Genomic DNA, 22,557 nt, shown 5'->3' with positions numbered 1-22,557 from the left:
ATATACCACCCTCAGCGCACATTTCACCACACATACACCAACCTCGCCACATAAAAGTTGAAACACAAAAGTCGCCGCTCAAAACTCGCCACGCGCAAAACTCTCCACATGCAAAACTCGCCACACGTGCAAAACTCGCCACACGCAAAACTTGCACACGCGGAAAAATTGCCACATGCACAAAAGTTGCAACACATGCAAAAGTTGCCTCACACAAAACTTGCACATACTCAAAAGGCACCACACATAAAACTCGCCACGCGCAAAACTCGCCATGCGCAAAACTTGCTGCACACAACTTGCTACACTAACCTGTCACATGCAACTCGACACACAAAAAGTTGCTACACGCATGTCGCCACACAAAACTCATCTCACAAAAGTCGCTACATGCATGTCGCCACACGCAACTCAACACACACAACTTGACACACGAAACTCACCCTAAAACACACACAAGTCTGCTATTATCCTTCAAAAATAAAAATCTGATTAATAAGCTGACAAACTACAAGAGCAACTAATGTACCATATAGGAATCCGGCAGCTGTCAGTCACATGACCAGTCTTTTATGTGTATGTGTGAGCTAATATATACTGCCAGGGGGTGGGCTTACTGTTGGCTGGGGATTTATCAGGCTGCCAATTTAGCTTACAAATACTGAGGTAAAAATACTGACCAAATAATGTGTGAACGAGGTCTAATACAGGAGGAGATGACATACAGATATATACTATATACAGGAGGAGATGACACACAGGTATATACTATTTACAGGGGAGATGACACAGGTATATACTATATGCAGGAGGAGATGACACACAGATATATACTATATACAGGAGAGATGACACACAGGTATATACTATATAGAGGAGATGACATACAGGTACATACTACATACAGCAGGAGATGACATACAGGTATATACTATATACAGAAGGAGATGACACACAGGTATATACTATATACAGGAGCAGATTACCTACAGGTATATAGTATATACAGGAGGAGATGACATACAGGTATATGCTATGTATAGGAGGAGATGACATACAGGTATATACTATATACAGGAGGAGATGACACACAGATATATACTATATATAGGTGAGATGACACACAGGTATATACTATATACAGGAGGAGATTACATACAGGTATATACTATATATAGGAGGAGATGTCATACAGGTATATACTATATACAGGGGAGATGACACACAGCAGGTATATACTATATACAGGGGAGATGACATACAGGTATATACTATATACAGGAGATGACATACAGGTGTATACTATATATAAGGGAGATGACAAACATGTATATACTGAGGTGAAAATGAGAGGTGTGAGGTGAAAATGAAAAGGTGTGAGTGCAAAATGAGAGGAGTGAGGGAAAATAGTGGAGTGATCGGAAAATGACAGATGTGAGGTCGAAATGACAAGTGTTAGGGGGGAATGAGAGGAGTGAGGGGGAAAATAAGAGGAGTGAGGGGGAAAATGAGAGGTGTGAGGGAGAAAATGAGAGATGTGAGGGGGAAAATGAAAGATGTGATGGGGAAAATGAGAGGCGTGATGGGAAAATAAGAGAAGTGAGGTGCTATAACTAACCACAGATATTTACTATGCCCAGGCAACGCCGGGCTCTTCAGCTAGCTTAGATTTACAATCTCCATGCTTTTCTCATGGTCAACTTTATGTGGCCTGTTCAAGAGTTGGAACAGCCAAAAATCTGTTTGTCTTTGCACCTGAAGGAAAAACTAAGAATGTCGTTTATCAAAAGGCTCTCGAATAAGTAGTAGAAGATTACTTCACATTACTTGGCCAATTTAGTTAAATCTGTGTGGAATATCTCTGGTGTTAAAATATATGTTGTAAAATGCTTCTATTAGCTTAGTTTTTGCCTTTTAATAATTACATTTCTATCTATTTGTTTTGTGGTTTTTTTGTGTAGAATACATTTTTGTTAACACATTCTATTTTGCTAACAGCAGTTATTACCCCGGGCGAAGCCGGGTAGTACAGCTAGTATGTAATAAAACTGTAATGCTGAAAAGTGAAGACATGTTCACATGTAGCGTAAATGCTATTTTTTTTCTGAACAGTATTGCATATTTGCTGCGTTTATTTTATGCTTTTTCCCTTGTATTTGATGTGATTTTTGAACAGATATGACGCTTTTTAACACTTTTTTAATAGTACAGAAAAGCTTTGATTCTGCGCTTTTTTTATCTTCATACGTTTTTTCAGAAGAAACTTATAGAGAAAAAGTGCACCAAAATCTCAGAATTCAGCAGCGTCTTCAGACCACAGGAGGTGGAAATTTCATGGAATCACCTCCACTTTGCTCTGAAATTTAGACCGTGTTCACTTGAAGTATACATGTTGCGTATTTTCTGCTGCTTTTATTTTGCATAAAAATTCTGCTGTGTTTAACTGTCCAAGCAGCGTGGATGTGATTTCATGAAAACTGCACCTGGTATTAGAATTCAACAAACAGTACTTTGCATTATGTAACAGTCAGTATTAGGCTACTTTCACACTAGCATCGTACAACGCACGTCGCAATGCGTCGTTTTGTAGAAAAAATGCATCCTGCAAAGTTGCCCCGCAGGATGCGTTTTTTCTCCATATACTTGCATTAGCGACGCATTGCGACGGATTGCCACACGTCGCATCCGTCGTGCGACGGTTGTGTCGTGTTTTGGCGGACCGTCGGCACAAAAAACGTTACATGTAACGTTTTTTGTGCGTCGTGTCCGCCATTTCCGACCGTGCATGCGTGGCCGAAACTCCTCCCCCTCCTCCCCGGATGTTACAATGGGGCAGCGGATGCGTTGTAAAACTACATCCGCTGCCCCCGTTGTGCTTTTTTTTCACAACATGCGTCGGTACGTCGCCATTGCGCATTGAAAGTAGTCTTAATCTCTATTCTTGTTTCTCCATCTGTTGCAGGTGTTCTTCCTTTCCCTTTTCTTTTCTTCCCCTCCAACCCCTTAGATGTTTTATATATAAGGTATATTATGTGTGTATCGTAACTAGAGATGAGCAAATACATTCGGCACTATTCAGGCTATTCGTTATTAGGCGAGTAATTAGCTATTCTCCTCGGCATATTCGAGTGACTCGCCCAGTATGGTGGCACTTTATTTGCTGCCAATGAATATGTTGGGCTTGCATGCCAATCACAATAATGATGGCGCCATCTTGGTTGTGGCATTACTGTGATTGACTGGCCTTCCAGCATCATAGGGAAATATTTAAGCCCTGCAGAGCCTTCTTGTGCAAATACATGCGCAAACAGAATAGTGAGAGTGTAGTGTGAGCGTAGGGAGAGTGAAAGCAGCATATAGGGAGAGTTTCTGAGTCCCAAAAGCTTTTTTAACCCCTTCATGACCCAGCCTATTTTGGCCTTAATGACCTTGCCGTTTTTTGCAATTCTGACCAGTGTCCTTTATGAGGTAATAACTCAGGAACGCTTCAACGGATCCTAGCGATTCTGAGATTTTTTTTCCTGACATATTGGGCTTCATGTTAGTGGTAAATTTAGGTCGATAATTTTTGAGTTTATTTGTGAAAAAAACGGAAATTTGGCAAAAAATTTGAAAATTTCGCAATTTTCACATTTTGAATTTTTATTCTGTTAAACCAGAGAGTTATGTGACACAAAATAGTTAATAAATAACGTTTCCCACATGTCTACTTTACATCAGCACAATTTTGGAAACAATTTTTTTTTTTGCTAGGAAGTTATAAGGGTTAAAATTTGACCAGTGATTTCTCATTTTTACAACAAAATTTACAAAACCATTTTTTTTAGGGACCACCTCACATTTGAAGTCATTTTGAGGGTTCTATATGGCTGAAAATACCCAAAAGTGACACCATTCTAAAAACTGCACCCCTCAAGGTGCTCAAAACCACATTCAAGAAGTTTATTAACCCTTCAGGTGTTTCACAGCAGCAGAAGCAACATGGAAGTAAAAAATGAACATTTAACTTTTTAGTCACAAAAATGATCTTTTAGCAACAATTTTTTTATTTTCCCAAGGGTAAAAGGAGAAACTGGACCAGGGACGTTGTTGTCCAATTTGTCCTGAGTACGCTGATACCTCATATGTGGGGGTAAACCACTGTTTGGGCGCACGGCAGAACTCGGAAGGGAAGGAGCGCCATTTGACTTTTTGAATGAAAAATTGGCTCCAATCTTTAGCGGACACCATGTCGCGTTTGGAGAGCCCCCATGTGCCTAAACATTGGAGCTCCCCCACAAGTGACCACATTTTGGAAACTAGACCCCCCAAGGAACTTATCTAGAAGCATAGTGAGCACTTTAAACCCCCAGGTGCTTCACAAATTGATCCGTAAAAATGAAAAAGTACTTTTTTTTCACAAAAAAATTATTTTAGCCTCAATTTTTTCATTTTCACATGGGCAACAGGATAAAATGGATCCTAAATTTTGTTGGGCAATTTCTCCTGAGTACACCAATACCTCACATGTGGGGGTAAACCACTGTTTGGGCACATGGTAAGGCTCGGAAGGGAAGGAGCGCCATTTGACTTTTTGAATGGAAAATTATCTCCATCGTTAGCGGACACCATGTCGCGTTTGGAAAGCCCCTGTGTGCCTAAACATTGGAGCTCCTCCACAAGTGACCCCATTTTGGAAACTAGACCCCCCAAGGAACTCATCCAGAGGCATAGTGAGCACTTTAAACCCCCAGGTGCTTCACAAATTGATCCGCAAAAATGAAAAAGTACTTTTTTTTCACACAAAATTTCTTTTAGCCTCAATTCTTTCATTTTCACATGGGCAACAGGATAAAATGGATCCTAAAATTTGTTGGGCAATTTCTCCTGAGTATGCCGATACCTCATATGTGGGGGTAAACCACTGTTTGGGTGCACGGCAAGGCTCGGAAGGGGAGGCGTGCCATTTGACTTTTTGAATGGAAAATTAGCTCCAATCGTTAGCGGACACCATGTCGCGTTTGGAGAGCCCCTGTGTGCCTAAACATTGGAGCTCCCCTACAAGTGACCCCATTTTGGAAACTAGACCCCCCAAGAAACTTATCTAGATGCATAGTGAGCACTTATAACCCCCAGGTGCTTCACAGAAGTTTATAACGCAGAGCCGTGAAAATAAAAAAATAATTTTTCTTTCCTCAAAAATGATTTTTAGCCCAGAATTTTTTATTTTCCCAAGGGTAATAGGAGAAATTGGACCCCAAATGTTGTTGTCCAGTTTGTTCTGAGTACGATGATACCCCATATGTGGGGGTAAACCACTGTTTGGGCGCACGGCAGGGCTCGGAAGGGAAGGCACGCCATTTGGCTTTTTGAATGGAAAATTAGCTCCAATCATTAGCGGACACCATGTCGCGTTTGGAGAGCCCCTGTGTGCCTAAACATTGGAGCTCCCGCACAAGTGACCCCATTTTGGAAACTAGACCTCCCAAGGAACTAATCTAGATGTGTGGTGAGCACTTTGAACCCCCAAGTGCTTCACAGAAGTTTATAACGCAGAGCCATGAAAATAAAAAATAATTTTTCTTTTCTCAAAAATGATTTTTAGCCCACAATTTTTTATTTTCCCAAGGGTAACAGGAGAAATTGGACCCCAAAAGTTGTTGTCCAGTTTCTCCTGAGTACGCTGATACCCCATATGTGGGGGTAAACCACGGTTTTGGCACACGTCGGGGTCCGGAAGGGAAGTAGTGACGTTTTGAAATGCAGACTTTGATGGAATGCTCTGCGGGCGTCAGGTTGCGTTTGCAGAGCCCCTGATGTGCCTAAACAGTAGGAACTCCCCACAATTGACTCCATTTTGGAAACTAGACCCCCAAGGGAACTTATCTAGATGTGTAGTGAGCACTTTGAACCCCCAAGTGCTTCACAGAAGTTTATAACGCAGAGCCGTGAAAATAATAAATGTGTTTCCTTTCCTCAAAAATATTTTTTTAGCCCAGAATTTTTTATTTTTGCAAGAGTAACAGGAGAAATTGGACCCCAAAAGTTGTTGTCCAGTTTCTCCTGAGTACGCTGATACCCCATATGTGGGGGTAAACCACTGTTTGGGCACATGCCGGGGCTCGGAAGGGAAGTAGTGACGTTTTGGAATGCAGACTTTGATGGAATGGTCTGCGGGCATCATGTTACGTTTGCAGAGCCCCTGATATGCCTAAACAGTAGAAACCCCCCACAAGTGACCCCATTTTGGAAACTAGACCCCCCAAGGAACTTATCTAGATGTGTGGTGAGCACGTTCAACCCCCAAGTGCTTCACAGAAGTTTACAACGCAGAGCCGTGAAAATAAAAAATCATTTTTCTTTCCTCAAAAAAGATGTTTTAGCAAGCAATTTTTTATTTTCACAAGGGTAACAGGAGAATTTGGACCCCAATATTTGTTGCCCAGTTTGTTGTGAGTACGCTGATACCCCATATGTGGGGGTAAACCACTGTTTGGGCACACGTCAGGGCTCAGAAGGGAAGTAGTGACATTTGAAATGCAGACTTTGATGGAATGGTCTGCGGGCGTCACATTGCATTTGCAGAGCCCCTGATGTGCCTAACCAGTAGAAACACCCCACAAGTGACCCCATTTTGGAAACTAGACCCCCGAAGGAACTTATCTAGATGTGTGGTGAGCACTTTCAACCCCCAAGTGCTTCACAGAAGTTTACAACGCAGAGCCGTGAAAATAAAAAATCATTTTTCTTTCCTCAAAAAAGATGTTTTAGCAAGCAATTTTTTATTTTCACAAGGGTAACAGGAGAATTTGGACCCCAATATTTGTTGCCCAGTTTGTTGTGAGTACGCTGATACCCCATATGTGGGGGTAAACCACTGTTTGGGCACACGTCAGGGCTCAGAAGGGAAGTAGTGACATTTGAAATGCAGACTTTGATGGAATGGTCTGCGGGCGTCACATTGCATTTGCAGAGCCCCTGATGTGCCTAACCAGTAGAAACACCCCAACAACGCAGAGCCGTGAAAATAAAAAATAATTGTTCTTTCCTCAAAAATTATGTTTTAGCAAGTAATTTTTTATTTTTGCAAGGGTAACAGGAGAAATTAGACCCCAACAGTTGTTGCCCAGTTTGTCCTGAGTACGCTGGTACCCCAAATGTGGGGGTAAACCACTGTTTGGGCGCACGTCGGGGCTTGGAAGGGCGGGAGCACCATTTGACTTTTTGAACGCAAGATTGGCTGGAATCAATGGTGGCGCCATGTTGCGTTTGGAGACCCCTGATGTGCCTAAACAGTGGAAACCCCTCAATTCTAACTTCAACACTAACCCCAACACACCCCTAATCCTAATCCCAACTGTAGCCATAACCCTAATCACAACCTTAACCCCAACACACCCCTAACCACAACCCTAACCGCAACACACCCGTAACCCTAATTCCAACCCTAATCCTAACCCTAATCCCAACCGTAACCCTAATCCCAACCCTAACCACAACTGTAACCCCAACACACCCCTAACCCTATCCGTAACCCTAACCACAAGCCTAATCTTAACCCTATTTCAAACCCTAGCCCTAATTCCAACCCTATCTCTAATCCTAACCCTAAGGCTATGTGCCCACGTTGCGGATTCGTGTGAGATTTTTCCGCACGATTTTTGAAAAATCTGCAGGTAAAAGGCACTGCGTTTTACCTGCGGATTTACAGCAGATTTCCAGTGTTTTTTTTGTGCAGATTTCACCTGCGGATTCCTATTGAGGAACAGGTGTAAAACGCTGCGGAATCCGCACAAAGAATTGACATGCTGCGGAAAATACAACGCAGCGTTTCTGCACGGAATTTTCCGCACCATGGGCACAGCGGATTTGGTTTTCCATAGGTGTACATGGTACTGTAAACCTGATGGAAAACTGCTTCGAATTCGCAGCGGCCAATCCGCTGCGGATCCGCTGCCAATCCGCGGCCAATCCGCTGCGGATCCGCGGCCAATCCGCTGCGGATCCGCGGCCAATCCGCTGCGGATCCGCTGCCAATCCGCTGCGGATCCGCGGCCAATCCGCTGCGGATCCGCGGCCGATCCGCTGCCGATCCGCTGCGGATCCGCGGCCGATCCGCTCTGTGTGCACATGCCATAACCCTACCCCTAACCCTAACCCTACCCGTAACCCTAACCCTACCCCTAACCCTACCCCTAGTTCTAACCCTAGTTCTAACCCTAACCCTAGTGGAAAAAGAAAAAAAAATATTTTCTTTATTTTATTATTGTCACTACCTATGGGGGTGATAAAGGGGGGGGGTTTATTTATTATTTTTTTATTTTGATCGCTGTGATAGAACCTACCACAGCGATCAAAATGTACCTCTAATGAATCTGCCGGCCGGCGGGCGCACTGAGCATGCGCCCGCCATTTTGGAAGATGGCGGCGCCCATGATGGAGGCGGACGGGGACCGGGAGCCTCGGTAAGTATAAGGGGGGGGAGATCGGGGCACGAGGGGGGCGTCGGAGCACGGGGGGGTGACATAGGAGCAGGGGGGGAGCGGGCAGGAGGACGGGGGAGCGGACAGCAGGACGGGGGAGCCGGCAGGCGGACGGAGGGGACCGGACCCTATAACGGAGCACTGGGGGGGCGATCGGTGGGGTGTGGGGGGGTCACATTAGTGTTTCCAGCCATGGCCGATGATATTGCAGCATCGGCCATGGCTGGATTGTAATATTTCACCAGTTTTTTAGGTGAAATATTACAAATCGCTCTGATTGGCAGTTTCACTTTCAACAGCCAATCAGAGCGATCGTAGCCACGGGGGGGTGAAGCCACCCCCCCTGGGCTGAAGTACCACTCCCCCTCTCCCTGCAGATCGGGTAAAATAGGAGTTAACCCTTTCACCCGATCTGCAGGGATGCGATCTTTCCATGACGCCACATAGGCGTCATAGGTCGGATTGGCACGGGTTTTCATGACGCCTACGTGGCGTCAAAGGTCGGGAAGGGGTTAAGGGCTACTTAGGCCGGCCTCACACTAGCGAGTTTTACGGACGTATGAGCGCATAAACTACGTCCGTAAAATACACATAACACACGGCCCAATGATTCCCTATGTCCCAGCTCCTATCAGCCGTATTTTACTGATCCGTATTATACGGTCTTGTACGGCCGTACAAAATCGCAGCATGCTGCGTTTGTCACCGTATTGCGCAAAAAAATCGCCAATGAAAGTCTATGGGGGCGAGAAAAATACGGATTACACACGGACCAGCAGTGTGACCTGCGAGAAATACGCACCGGTGTTAGAGAGAAAAGCCAGTAATTCAATTGCCGGCTTTTCATTTCTCCTTCCCAAACCCGACATGATATGAGACATGGTTTACATACAGTAAACCATCTCATATCCCTTATTTTTTTGCATATTCCACACTACTAATGTTAGTAGTGTGTATGTGCAAAATTTGGCTGCTGTAGCTGCTAAAATAAAGGGTTAAATGGCGGAAAAAATTGGCGTGGGCTCCAGCGCAATTTTTTCCGCCAGAGTGGTAAAGCCAGTGACTGAGGGCAGATATTAATAGCCTAGAGAGAGTCCATGGTTATTGGCCCCCCCTGGCTACAAACATCTGCCCCCAGCCACCCCAGAAAAGGCACATCTGGAAGATGCGCCTATTCTGGCACTTGGCCACTCTCTTCCCACTTCCGTGTAGCAGTGGGATATGGGGTAATGAAGGGTTAATGTCACCTTGCTATTGTAAGGTGACATTAAGCAGGATTAATAATGGAGAGGCGTCAATTATGACACCTATCCATTATTAATCCAATAGTACGAAATGGTTAATAAAAAACACACACATTATTACAAAGTCCTTTAATGAAATAAAGACACAGGTTGTTGTAATATTTTATTATTCTCTTAATCCAGCTGAAGACCATCGTTCTGTAACAAAGTAAAAATAACAAATCAACAATATCTCATACCTTCCGATGAGCAGTCACGTCCCACGAAGTAAATCCATCTGAAGGGGTTAAATCACTTTACAGCCAGGAGCTGTGCTAAAGCACTCGCTCCTGCCTGTAAAGCCCCGGGTACTGAATGGAAAGCTGGGTGATCTGTAGTTACCTTGAGTTGCGGTGATGCGCCCTCTGCTGGATGTCCTCATGAACTGGAGCCTTGGAAAAGTTCCCACGCTCGAGTTCATATGAGGACATCCAGCAGAGGGCGCATCACCGCGACTCAAGGTAAGTACAGATCAAACTGCTTTCCATTCAGTACCCGGGGTTTTACAGGCAGGAGCGAGTGCTTTAGCACAGCTCCTGGCTGTAAAATGATTTAACCCCTTCAGATGGATTTAATTCATGGGACGTGACTGCTCATCGGAAGGTATGAGATATTGTTGATTTGTTATTTTTTCTTTGTTACAGAACGATGGTCTTCAGTTGGATTAAGAGAATAATTAAATATTACAACAACCTGTGTCTTTATTTCATTAAAGGACTTTGTAATAATGTGTGTGTTTTTTATTAACCATTTCGTACTATTGGATTAATAATGGATAGGTGTCATAATTGACGCCTCTCCATTATTAATCTGGCTTAATGTCACCTTACAATAGCAAGGTGACATTAACCCTTCATTACCCCATATCCCACCGCTACACGGGAGTGGGAAGAGAGTGGCCAAGTGCCAGAATAGGCGCATCTTCCAGATGTGCCTTTTCTGGGGTGGCTGGGGGCAGATGTTTGTAGCCAGGGGGGGCCAATAACCATGGACCCTCTCTAGGCTATTAATATCTGCCCTCAGTCACTGGCTTTACCACTCTGGCGGAGAAAATTGCGCGGGAGCCCACGCCAATTTTTTCCGCCATTTAACCCTTTATTTTAGCAGCTACAGCGGCCAAATTTTGCACATACACACTACTAACATTAGTAGTGTGGAATATGCAAAAAAATAAGGGACATGAGATGGTTTACTGTATGTAAACCATGTCTCATATCCTGTCGGGTTTGGGAAGGAGAAATGAAAAGCCGGCAATTGAATTACCGGCTTTTCACATATCTCGCGCTGAATTAAATATAAGTACAGAATATATATATACTAGCTGTACTACCCGGCTTCGCCCGGGGTAATAACTGCTGTTAGCAAAATAGAATGTGTTAACAAAAATGTATTCTGCACAAAAAAACCACAAAACAAATAGATAGAAATGTAATTATTAAAAGGCAAAAACTAAGCTAATAGAAGCATTTTACAACATATATTTCAACACCAGAGATATTCCACACAGATTTAACTAAATTGGCCAAGTAATGTGAAGTAATCTTCTACTACTTATTCGAGAGCCTTTTGATAAACGACATTCTTAGTTTTTCCTTCAGGTGCAAAGACAAACAGATTTTTGGCTGTTCCAACTCTTGAACAGGCCACATAAAGTTGACCATGAGAAAAGCATGGAGATTGTAAATCTAAGCTAGCTGAAGAGCCCGGCGTTGCCTGGGCATAGTAAATATCTGTGGTTAGTTATAGCACCTTACTTCTCTTATTTTCCCATCACGCCTCTCATTTTCCCCATCACATCTTTCATTTTCCCCCTCACATCTCTCATTTTCTCCCTCACACCTCTCATTTTCCCCCTCACTCCTCTTATTTTCCCCCTCACTCCTCTCATTCCCCCCTAACACTTGTCATTTCGACCTCACATCTGTCATTTTCCGATCACTCCACTATTTTCCCTCACTCCTCTCATTTTGCACTCACACCTTTTCATTTTCACCTCACACCTCTCATTTTCACCTCAGTATATACATGTTTGTCATCTCCCTTATATATAGTATACACCTGTATGTCATCTCCTGTATATAGTATATACCTGTATGTCATCTCCCTTGTATATAGTATATACCTGCTGTGTGTCATCTCCCCTGTATATAGTATATACCTGTATGTCATCTCCTCCTATATATAGTATATACCTGTATGTAATCTCCTCCTGTATATAGTATATACCTGTGTGTCATCTCACCTATATATAGTATACTAGCTGTACTACCCGGCTTCGCCCGGGGTAATAACTGCTGTTAGCAAAATAGAATGTGTTAACAAAAATGTATTCTGCACAAAAAAAACACAAAACAAATAGATAGAAATGTAATTATTAAAAGGCAAAAACTAAGCTAATAGAAGCATTTTACAACATATATTTCAACACCAGAGATATTCCACACAGATTTAACTAAATTGGCCAAGTAATGTGAAGTAATCTTCTACTACTTATTCGAGAGCCTTTTGATAAACGACATTCTTAGTTTTTCCTTCAGGTGCAAAGACAAACAGATTTTTGGCTGTTCCAACTCTTGAACAGGCCACATAAAGTTGACCATGAGAAAAGCATGGAGATTGTAAATCTAAGCTAGCTGAAGAGCCCGGCGTTGCCTGGGCATAGTAAATATCTGTGGTTAGTTATAGCACCTCACTTCTCTTATTTTCCCATCACGCCTCTCATTTTCCCCATCTCATCTTTCATTTTCCCCCTCACATCTCTCATTTTCTCCCTCACACCTCTCATTTTCCCCCTCACTCCTCTTATTTTCCCCCTCACTCCTCTCATTCCCCCCTAACACTTGTCATTTCGACCTCACATCTGTCATTTTCCGATCACTCCACTATTTTCCCTCACTCCTCTCATTTTGCACTCACACCTTTTCATTTTCACCTCACACCTCTCATTTTCACCTCAGTATATACATGTTTGTCATCTCCCTTATATATAGTATACACCTGTATGTCATCTCCTGTATATAGTATATACCTGTATGTCATCTCCCCTGTATATAGTATATACCTGCTGTGTGTCATCTCCCCTGTATATAGTATATACCTGTATGTCATCTCTTCCTATATATAGTATATACCTGTATGTAATCTCCTCCTGTATATAGTATATACCTGTGTGTCATCTCACCTATATATAGTATACTAGCTGTACTACCCGGCTTCGCCCGGGGTAATAACTGCTGTTAGCAAAAGAGAATGTGTTAACAAAAATGTATTCTGCACAAAAAAACCACAAAACAAATAGATAGAAATGTAATTATTAAAAGGCAAAAACTAAGCTAATAGAAGCATTTTACAACATATATTTCAACACCAGAGATATTCCACACAGATTTAACTAAATTGGCCAAGTAATGTGAAGTAATCTTCTACTACTTATTCGAGAGCCTTTTGATAAACGACATTCTTAGTTTTTCCTTCAGGTGCAAAGACAAACAGATTTTTGGCTGTTCCAACTCTTGAACAGGCCACATAAAGTTGACCATGAGAAAAGCATGGAGATTGTAAATCTAAGCTAGCTGAAGAGCCCGGCGTTGCCTGGGCATAGTAAATATCTGTGGTTAGTTATAGCACCTCACTTCTCTTATTTTCCCATCACGCCTCTCATTTTCCCCATCACATCTTTCATTTTCCCCCTCACATCTCTCATTTTCTCCCTCACACCTCTCATTTTCCCCCTCACTCCTCTTATTTTCCCCCTCACTCCTCTCATTCCCCCCTAACACTTGTCATTTCGACCTCACATCTGTCATTTTCCGATCACTCCACTATTTTCCCTCACTCCTCTCATTTTGCACTCACACCTTTTCATTTTCACCTCACACCTCTCATTTTCACCTCAGTATATACATGTTTGTCATCTCCCTTATATATAGTATACACCTGTATGCCATCTCCTGTATATAGTATATACCTGTATGTCATCTCCCCTGTATATAGTATATACCTGCTGTGTGTCATCTCCCCTGTATATAGTATATACCTGTATGACATCTCCTATATATAGTATATACCTGTATGTAATCTCCTCCTGTATATAGTATATACCTGTGTGTCATCTCACCTATATATAGTATATATCTGTGTGTCATCTCCTCCTGTATATAGTATATACCTGTATGTCATCTCCTCCTGTATATACTATATACCTGTAGGTAATCTGCTCCTGTATATAGTATATACCTGTGTGTCATCTCCTTCTGTATATAGTATATACCTGTATGTCATCTCCTGCTGTATGTAGTATGTACCTGTATGTCACCTCCTCCTCTATATAGTATATACCTGTGTGTCATCTCTCCTGTATATAGTATATATCTGTGTGTCATCTCCTCCTGCATATAGTATATACCTGTGTCATCTCCCCTGTAAATAGTATATACCTGTGTGTCATCTCCTCCTGTATATAGTATATATCTGTATGTCATCTCCTCCTGTATTAGACCTCGTTCACACGTTATTTGGTCAGTATTTTTACCTCAATATTTGTAAGCTAAATTGGCAGCCTGATAAATCCCCAGCCAACAGTAAGCCCACCCCCTGGCAGTATATATTAGCTCACACATACACAAAATAGACTGGTCATGTGACTGACAGCTGCCGGATTCCTATATGGTACATTTGTTGCTCTTGTAGTTTGTCAGCTTAATAATCAGATTTTTATTTTTGAAGGATAATACCAGACTTGTGTGTGTTTTAGGGCAAGTTTCGTGTGTCAAGGTGTGTGTGTTGAGTTGCGTGTGGCAACATGCATGTAGCGACTTTTGTGAAATGAGTTTTGTGTGGCGACATGCGTGTAGCAACTTTTTGTGTGTCGAGTTGCATGTGACAGGTTAGTGTAGCAAGTTGTGTGCAGCAAGTTTTGCGCATGGCGAGTTTTGCGCGTGGCGAGTTTTATGTGTGGTGCCTTTTGAGTATGTGCAAGTTTTGTGTGAGGCAACTTTTGCATGTGTTGCAACTTTTGTGCATGTGGCAATTTTTCCGCGTGTGTAAGTTTTGCGTGTGGCGAGTTTTCCATGAGGTGAGTTTTGCATGTGGAGAGTTTTGCGCGTGGCGAGTTTTGAGCGGCGACTTTTGTGTTTCAACTTTTATGTGGCGAGGTTGGTGTATGTGTGGTGAAATGTGCGCTGAGGGTGGTATATGTGTTCGAGCACGTGGTAGTGTGTGGCGCATTTTGTGTGTGTGTTCATATCCCCGTGGTGGTGTGGTGATTATCCCATGTCGGGGCCCCACCTTAGCAACTGTACAGTATATACTCTTTGGCGCCATCGCTCTCATTCTTTAAGTCCCTCTTGTTCACATCTGGCAGCTGTTAATTTGCCTCCAACACTTTTCCTTTCATTTTTTCCCCATTATGTAGATAGGGGCAAAATTGTTTGGTGAATTGGAAAGCGCGGGGTTAAAATTTTACCTCACAACATAGCTTTGACGCTCTCAGGGTCCAGACGTGTGACTGTGCAAAATTTTGTGCCTGTAGCTGCGACGCCTCCAACACTTTTCCTTTCACTTTTTCCCCATTATGTAGATAGGGGCAAAATTGTTTGGTGAATTGGAAAGCGTGGGGTTAAAATTTCACCTCACAACATAGCTTTGACGCTCTCGGGGTCCAGACGTGTGACTGTGCAAAATTTTGTGCCTGTAGCTGCGACGCCTCCAACACTTTTCCTTTCACTCTTTCCCCATTATGTAGATAGGGGCAAAATTGTTTGGTGAATTGGAAAGCGCGGGGTTAAAATTTCACCTCACAATATAGCCTATGACGCTCTCGGGGTCCAGACGTGTGACTGTGCAAAATTTTGTTGCTGTAGCTGCGACGGTTCAGATGCCAATCCCGGACATACATACACACATACATACACACATTCAGCTTTATATATTAGATATACACTCACTGGCCACTTTATTAGGTACACCATGCTAGTAACGGGTTGGACCCCTTTTGCCTTCAGAACTGCCTCAATTCTTCGTGGCATAGATTCAACAAGGTGCTGGAAGCATTCCTCAGAGATTTTGGTCCATATTGACATGATGGCAACACACAGTTGCCGCAGATTTGTCGGCTGCACATCCCTGATGCGAATCTCCCGTTCCACCACATCCCAAAGATTTCATGTTGTTTACGCCAAATTCTGACCCTACCATCCGAATGTCGCAGCAGAAATCGAGACTCATCAGACCAAGCAACGTTTTTCCAATCTTCTACTGTCCAATTTCGATGAGCTTGTGCAAATTGTAGCCTCAGTTTCCTGTTCTTAGCTGAAAGGAGTGGTACCCGGTGTGGTCTTCTGCTGCTGTAGCCCATCTGCCTCAAAGTTCGACGCACTGTGCGTTCAGAGATGCTCTTAGGCCTACCTTGGTTGTAACGGGTGGCGATTTGAGTCACTGTTGCCTTTCTATCAACTCGAACCAGTCTGCCCATTCTCCTCTGACCTCTGGCATCAACAAGGCATTTCCGCCCACAGAACTGCCGCTCACTGGATTTTTTTTCTTTTTCGGACCATTCTCTGTAAACCCTAGAGATGGTTGTGCGTGAAAATCCCAGTAGATCAGCAGTTTCTGAAATACTCAGACCAGCCCTTCTGGCACCAACAACCATGCCACGTTCAAAGGCACTCAAATCACCTTTCTTCCCCATACTGATGCTCGGTTTGAACTGCAGGAGATTGTCTTGACCATGTCTACATGCCTAAATGCACTGAGTTGCCGCCATGTGATTGGCTGATTAGAAATTAAGTGTTAACAAGAAGTTGGACAGGTGTACCTAATAAAGTGGCCGGTGAGTGTATATATACTGTATAGATGTTTTAACGAACATTTGAGCACATAAATCCATTAGATGTTGGTTTTGCAAGCCTGCGAGAAAATATCGCAGTACGGATGCCATACGGATTACATACGGAGGATGCCATGCGCAAAATACGCTGACACACCCTGCCTACGGATGGCATACGGATCACTATTTTGGGGACTTTTCTGCGTATTACGGCCGTAAAAAACGGACCGTATTTACATACGCTGAGTGTGAGGCCGGCCTTAGTGTGAAGATTAGTTCTCTGTTTGGGTGAGATAGCGTAGGGAGAGATTTAATACGAGAGAGAGGGAAAGGCAGGTAGGGTGTTAGCATTGCAAGTACATGCTGCAGATCTCTGTTAGGCCTGTCCCACACGTCCAGATAATTCCGGTACCGGAAAAAATCGGTACCAGAGTTATCCGTGTCCGTGTGTCCGTGAGCTCACGTAGGCCATCCGTGTGGCACACGTGCGGCAGCCGTGTGCCGCCTGGGTACCACACGGACCGTGCAGGAGAGACAGCGCTACAGTAAGCGCTGTCCACCCAGCATGGTGCTGAAGCCGCCATTCATCCGTTCTCTCCAGCGCTCGCTGGGGAGAAGGGATGAAAAATCCTTTTTTTTTGTTTTTATGTGTTTAAAATAAACTTTAGGGAATCCTCCCACCCCCTGTGCGCCCGGCCGCCGGCATTAAAATACTCACCCGCCTCCCTCGACGCTTGCTCTCCGCCCCGCAGCTTCTCCTGCACTGAGCGGTCACGTGGTGCCGCCCATTACAGTTGATGAATATGCGGCTCCACCCCTATGGGAGGTGGAGCCGCATATTCATGACTGTAATCGGCGGCTCCACGTGACCGCTCATACAGTAGAAGGTGCTGCCAGGACAGGACACTGCGAGGGAGGCGGGTGAGTATTTTAATAACAGCGGGCGGGCGCACAGGGGGTGGGAGGTGGGAGGGGACAGGGATCTTTATTTTAAACACGAAAAAAAAAGAAAAAAGGATTTTTCATATCTTCTCTACAGCAAACGCTGCTGCAGAGAAGATATGAATGGCGGCTTCAGCACCACGTGGGGGAACAGCGCTTACTGTAGCGCTGTCTCCTGCATGGCACACGGACTGCACACGGACAACGTCCGTGTGCGGTACGTGTTTTACACGGACCCATTGACTTTAATGGGTCCGTGTAATACGTGCACTCCCACGAACACTGACATGTCTCCGTGTTTGGCACACGGAGACACGGTCCGCAAAAAATCAATGACATCTGCACAGATGCATTGATTTCAATGTGTCTACGTGTGTCAGTGGCTCCGGTACGTGAGGAAACTGCCACCTCACGTACCGGAGCCACTGACGTGTGAAACCGGCCTTAGGTTGTGTTGTGTATAGTGTAGGAACAGATTGTGGGAGTAGAGAGAGAGGCAGGGTTTCATATCCAGTGCCATAATATACAAAATAGTTATTTGTAGAGCTAAATAATATTCCTCAGTACCAGCATAAGCTAAACCACTTTTTTCTTAGAACTAAATAATATTTCTCAGTACCAGCATATACTAAACATCTTTTTTTAGAGCTAAATAATATTCTTTGCCTATTGCTGTAATAGCGTATATTTATCTAGCAGTTGTGCGACTGGCATAAAGCCTGTTGACATACGTAAACCTCACTATTTGCCAGTAATTGACCTGACTCTGCTGTTGGCGTGTGCAATAAAGACGATATGGGATATAAAAAAAACCCTCTTCTATTGGTTAAATAGAGTATATTTATCTAGCAGTTGTGTGACTGGCTTAGGCTACGTTCACATTAGCGTTGTGCGACGCAGCGTCGGGCGCCGCTGCGTCGCCGCATGCGTCATGCACCCCTATATTTAACATGGGGGTGCATGGACATGCGTCGCACTTGCGTTTTGTGACGCATGCGTCCCTGCAGCGCACGCGTCCGGGCGCACAGGACGTAGCAAGTTGCATTTTTGGTGCGTCCAAAATCAAGCAAAAAAAGGACGCATGCGTCACAAAACGCTGCATTGTGCATGCGTTCACATTTGCGTTGTGCGTTGCGTCGCCGACGCTGCGGCGCACAACGCAAATGTGAACGTAGCCTTAAAGCCTGCTCACATATGCAAACGTCACTATTTTACAGTAAATCTCCTGTGTCTGCTGTTGGCATGTCTAATAAAGGCGATATAAAAAATGTTTTTACTCTGCTATTGGTGAAATAGCATACATTTATCTAGCAGTTGTGCAACTGGCGTAAAGGCTGCTGACATACACGGACATTACTAATTACCAGTAATTTACCTGAGTCTGCTGTTGACATGTATAATAAAGGTGATAGCTATAAAAAAAAATTACCCACACTTTGCTAGATACAGGGAATTTCTACATAACACCTCTGTGGGTGACAAAGAAAGCCAGGAATTTTTTTTTCATAATGCATTCAATATAGGAAAGAGTGACATTAAGGAACGGGGACGTGAATGTGGTGGTGCATGCCAAGGCCGTGTGACAGATCAGAAGGTAACCTTATCTTATTCTAGCTTTCTGTCAAAATTCGGTCTGCGTGCTACACCCCTGTCGAACCCAGACAAGTGCGAGGATGTTGTGGGTTGGATGGCGGACAAAGGCTCTAGTGTGTTGACAATCAAGTCTTCCACTCAGTCCAGTCTCAGTAGTCAAGAGGCCGGACCTCACAATCCTCAACCTGGTCCTCCTTCCTGCCCCCATCAAGAGTCACGGGAGACACATGACCCCAAAGCTGGCCTCTCCCCATGCACCAATAAAGAGGGTCATGAGGAGGTGGAGTGCAGTGATGCACAAACATTTGAGCACCCACAGCAAGAACAAAGTCAAGTTGAGGAATGTCAATTCATGTCTGAAGAGGTGCAGTATAATAATGAATCACAGTTGCCATCAGATCAGCCTAAAATCGCAACTCAGAAAAAAGATCAGAATGATGAATTGGAAGATGACGTGGCCGATGAGGAGGCCATTGATCCAACCTGTCACGATGGCACGAATAGCGAGCACAGAAGTGCAGAGAGGGATGGATCCGTAGCACGAAAAAATGCAAGAAGAGCTGGTGGTTTGACCAGAGGGAGAACTCGGTCAACTATTCCACAGAGCCCTCCACTCAGCTACATAACAGGCCAAGGGTTGTTCCCCTGTATGGCAGTTTTTTTATGAAAAGTCCTTCAGACAAAACAACTGTAATTTGTAGCATCTGTCATACCAAGCTGAGAAGAGGCAAGTACACTGCCAATGTAAGAAACATCAGCATGCAGAATCACATGGTAGCCAAGCACCTCAGTAGGTAGGCAGAACACCTGGGTACAAAATCTGTGTATGAGGGTGTAACCACTGCCGCTTCCCCTTTGTTACGGCCTTCCCTATCTGCTGTCCAGGAAGCAGGTGCTGATGTCTCATAACCTGTGGTTACACAGACACAACAATCAGCAACCATGTCCTCTTCGTTGTCCCAGCGCAACATTCAGTTGTCCCTGCCCGAGACGTTTAACAGGAAGCGGAAATATCCACCCACCCACAGGACCAAACGTCCACATTGCCAGATTGCTAGCCCTGGAAATGTTGCAGTTTCGGTTGTGGGCACTGAGTCTTTTCCATGACCTCTTGATGGTGGCAGGCCCACGGTACAAAGAGGAAAAGGGAAATAAATAGAGGGGATAAATGAAATAGTTTGTGATGCCACCTGTGGTATTCGGCAATAAAAGTGTTAGCCGACGCTGCTTCAGAGTCCGCTGGGGCTTTTGGTGATGCACCAGAGTTGGTACAGCTCTCCACAGGTAGAGCTAGACTCCAGGGCAACTGTATGTATAAGTGATGAGATGATGGTGGTTGTAGTGCAGGGCAGATGGTGTAGCAAACAAATCTGAGGACACAGCGGGGTTGTAGTTTCCTTTACCTTTACTGGATGCATAGAGGTGCAGACCGGAGCACTGGGTACAGATGACAATGGAGGTCCAGGCAGCCTGAAGCAACTTAGGATCCACTAAGCCAGGTGAGTTGGAGGCCTCCTTTCTGCGCTTCTCTCTCTGTGGTCCTTGTTGACTAAAGCTATGTTCAGTCCTCTGTTCCTCTCACTTTCTGACAGAAAACGTTACTCGCATGGAAGGCAGCTTGAGCCTTTTCACAGGTGTTGCTCCTTGTTGGCATCTCCAGGCTCTAACCTGCTGCTGTGCCTTTAGGTGTGTGATGGGGCCAGGGGACCTGCAATCCCTGCCCACCAGATTTAGCTGCTGGGACCGTGGTACCCTGCAGTCACAGACTCCGGTGTCCAATTCTAGCGCCAAGCTCTGAGATGAGCATGGTCACAGCTCCTCTTCCCAAGCTTTCCTATACTTCTCTCTTCCTCTCTGACTCTGACTGCAACTCCAAACTAACTTCCTCCTCCTGACCAGAGAGAGCACCTCCCCTGAAGTTGGGTCCAGGCTCCCCCTGCTGGCCCGGAGCAGGAACTGTGTTGCATGCTGTGTATACCTGGCCAAGGGATCCCTCCTTGTTTCAGGCCTGACATCACCCCCTGTGAGGAAGGCAATGCCATTGTGGCAACCGGACTCCTGGGGTGCCACACCAGCGTACTTCCTAATTCTTCAGTGCCCTTTAACTATTGGTTGTCCAAGCTGCACACTTGACCCGACCTATCCGTGCTGTTATGCCTTGCCGCAAGTGTGTTGTCTGAGCGGGTTTTTAGTTTGGCCGGTGCAATCATAACGGATAGGCGCACACGACTGTCAACAGAAGATGCAGACAGGTTGACTCTTCTAAAATTGAGCAAGGGCTGTATTTCCTTTGTAAGCCCTACGGATGACAGCAACCCAACCTAAATTTAGCCCAAATGTTCTTTTTTCTAAGTTGTCTTGACGTCCATCCCGTAACTTCCAAACCCTTCAAAACAGCTGACATGTACCGTGAAAGATGTGGGCTCACCGCCGGAGCCCACATCAAAGGGAGGGATTCCGACGTGGTACTATTACGCCCAACATTGTAAAGGGGTTAAAAAAATGTTGGTTTGGTTTGGTAGGTCTTCTTATAAATCCGCAAAACCAGCGCAATAGTCAGACAACATTATTCCCAGATACTATATGTGAGTCAGAAGGGCATGTAGGCATCTTCTCCATTGTGTTTCCATTTAGATTTAGCTCTTTCCCATCAAATTCAGCTTTTTTCCCATGCCCCCAGACCTGTTTGTTGGGTTCAGCAGAAAAATATTTGGCTTTCTCACTGACTTGCATTGTATTCGTTATTTGGTACAAATACCCGAATTGTAGAAATGATTTTGAATGATTTTCTCAAATCCGAATATTTCACTATTCGTTCATTACTAATCATAACCCCTTTCCATTACCTATCCTGTACATACCAGTCTTTTTCATTTTCCTTCTATCCCTTTAATTTGTTTCTCTTTCCTTTTTTCCATTTTCCATAATAAACCATATTTTTCCTGCCTTAACCCTTTGCACTCTTTATTTTGCCTATAATATGTCATGCCTTTAAATTTTGCTCATTTGCTTTTATTTTCATCTTGTTTGCATCTGTATTACTGAGTATTTATAAAATGTAAAAAAAATAAAAACTACGTTAATAAAAAAGCGCCCACTGTGCGCCCAAGGACGTGGCTGAACTGTGCGGTTTTGGTGCTTTTTTTTCTCTCTTGTCTTCGCTATGGAGCTGAAAAAAAACACATGTAAAAAACTGCAGTTACTTTTTTATGTGCAAAATCAAAGCTGTTCTGTACTATAAAAAGCACATTAAAAACGCGGCTTCATGTCTGCACCAAAAACGCATCAAATAAGGCGGAGAAGATTGATATTCTGTAGTTTGGTGCGGATCAGGCAGAGAACAAAAAACATAGTATTTTTGCAACGTGTGAACATAGCCTTACAGACAGGTGTCATATAGTGACGCTACAAAAAGATGAGAAAGTTCTGTCAGCTCCGACTGTGAATGAAG

General features: G+C 44.1%; 1 protein-coding gene across 3 annotated transcripts in view; it reads right to left on the bottom strand.

Annotated features, from left to right (window-relative positions):
• ADAMTSL5 (ADAMTS like 5) overlaps window positions 1–22,557 on the bottom strand; it is a 233,413-nt gene that overhangs the window by 103,476 nt on the left and 107,380 nt on the right. The gene's annotated exons all lie outside the window — the stretch shown is intronic.

Source organism: Ranitomeya variabilis, chromosome 1 (assembly GCF_051348905.1).
Source record: "Ranitomeya variabilis isolate aRanVar5 chromosome 1, aRanVar5.hap1, whole genome shotgun sequence".
Taxonomy (NCBI): Eukaryota; Metazoa; Chordata; class Amphibia; order Anura; family Dendrobatidae; genus Ranitomeya; species Ranitomeya variabilis.
This window is presented reverse-complemented; position numbering and strand designations above follow the sequence as displayed.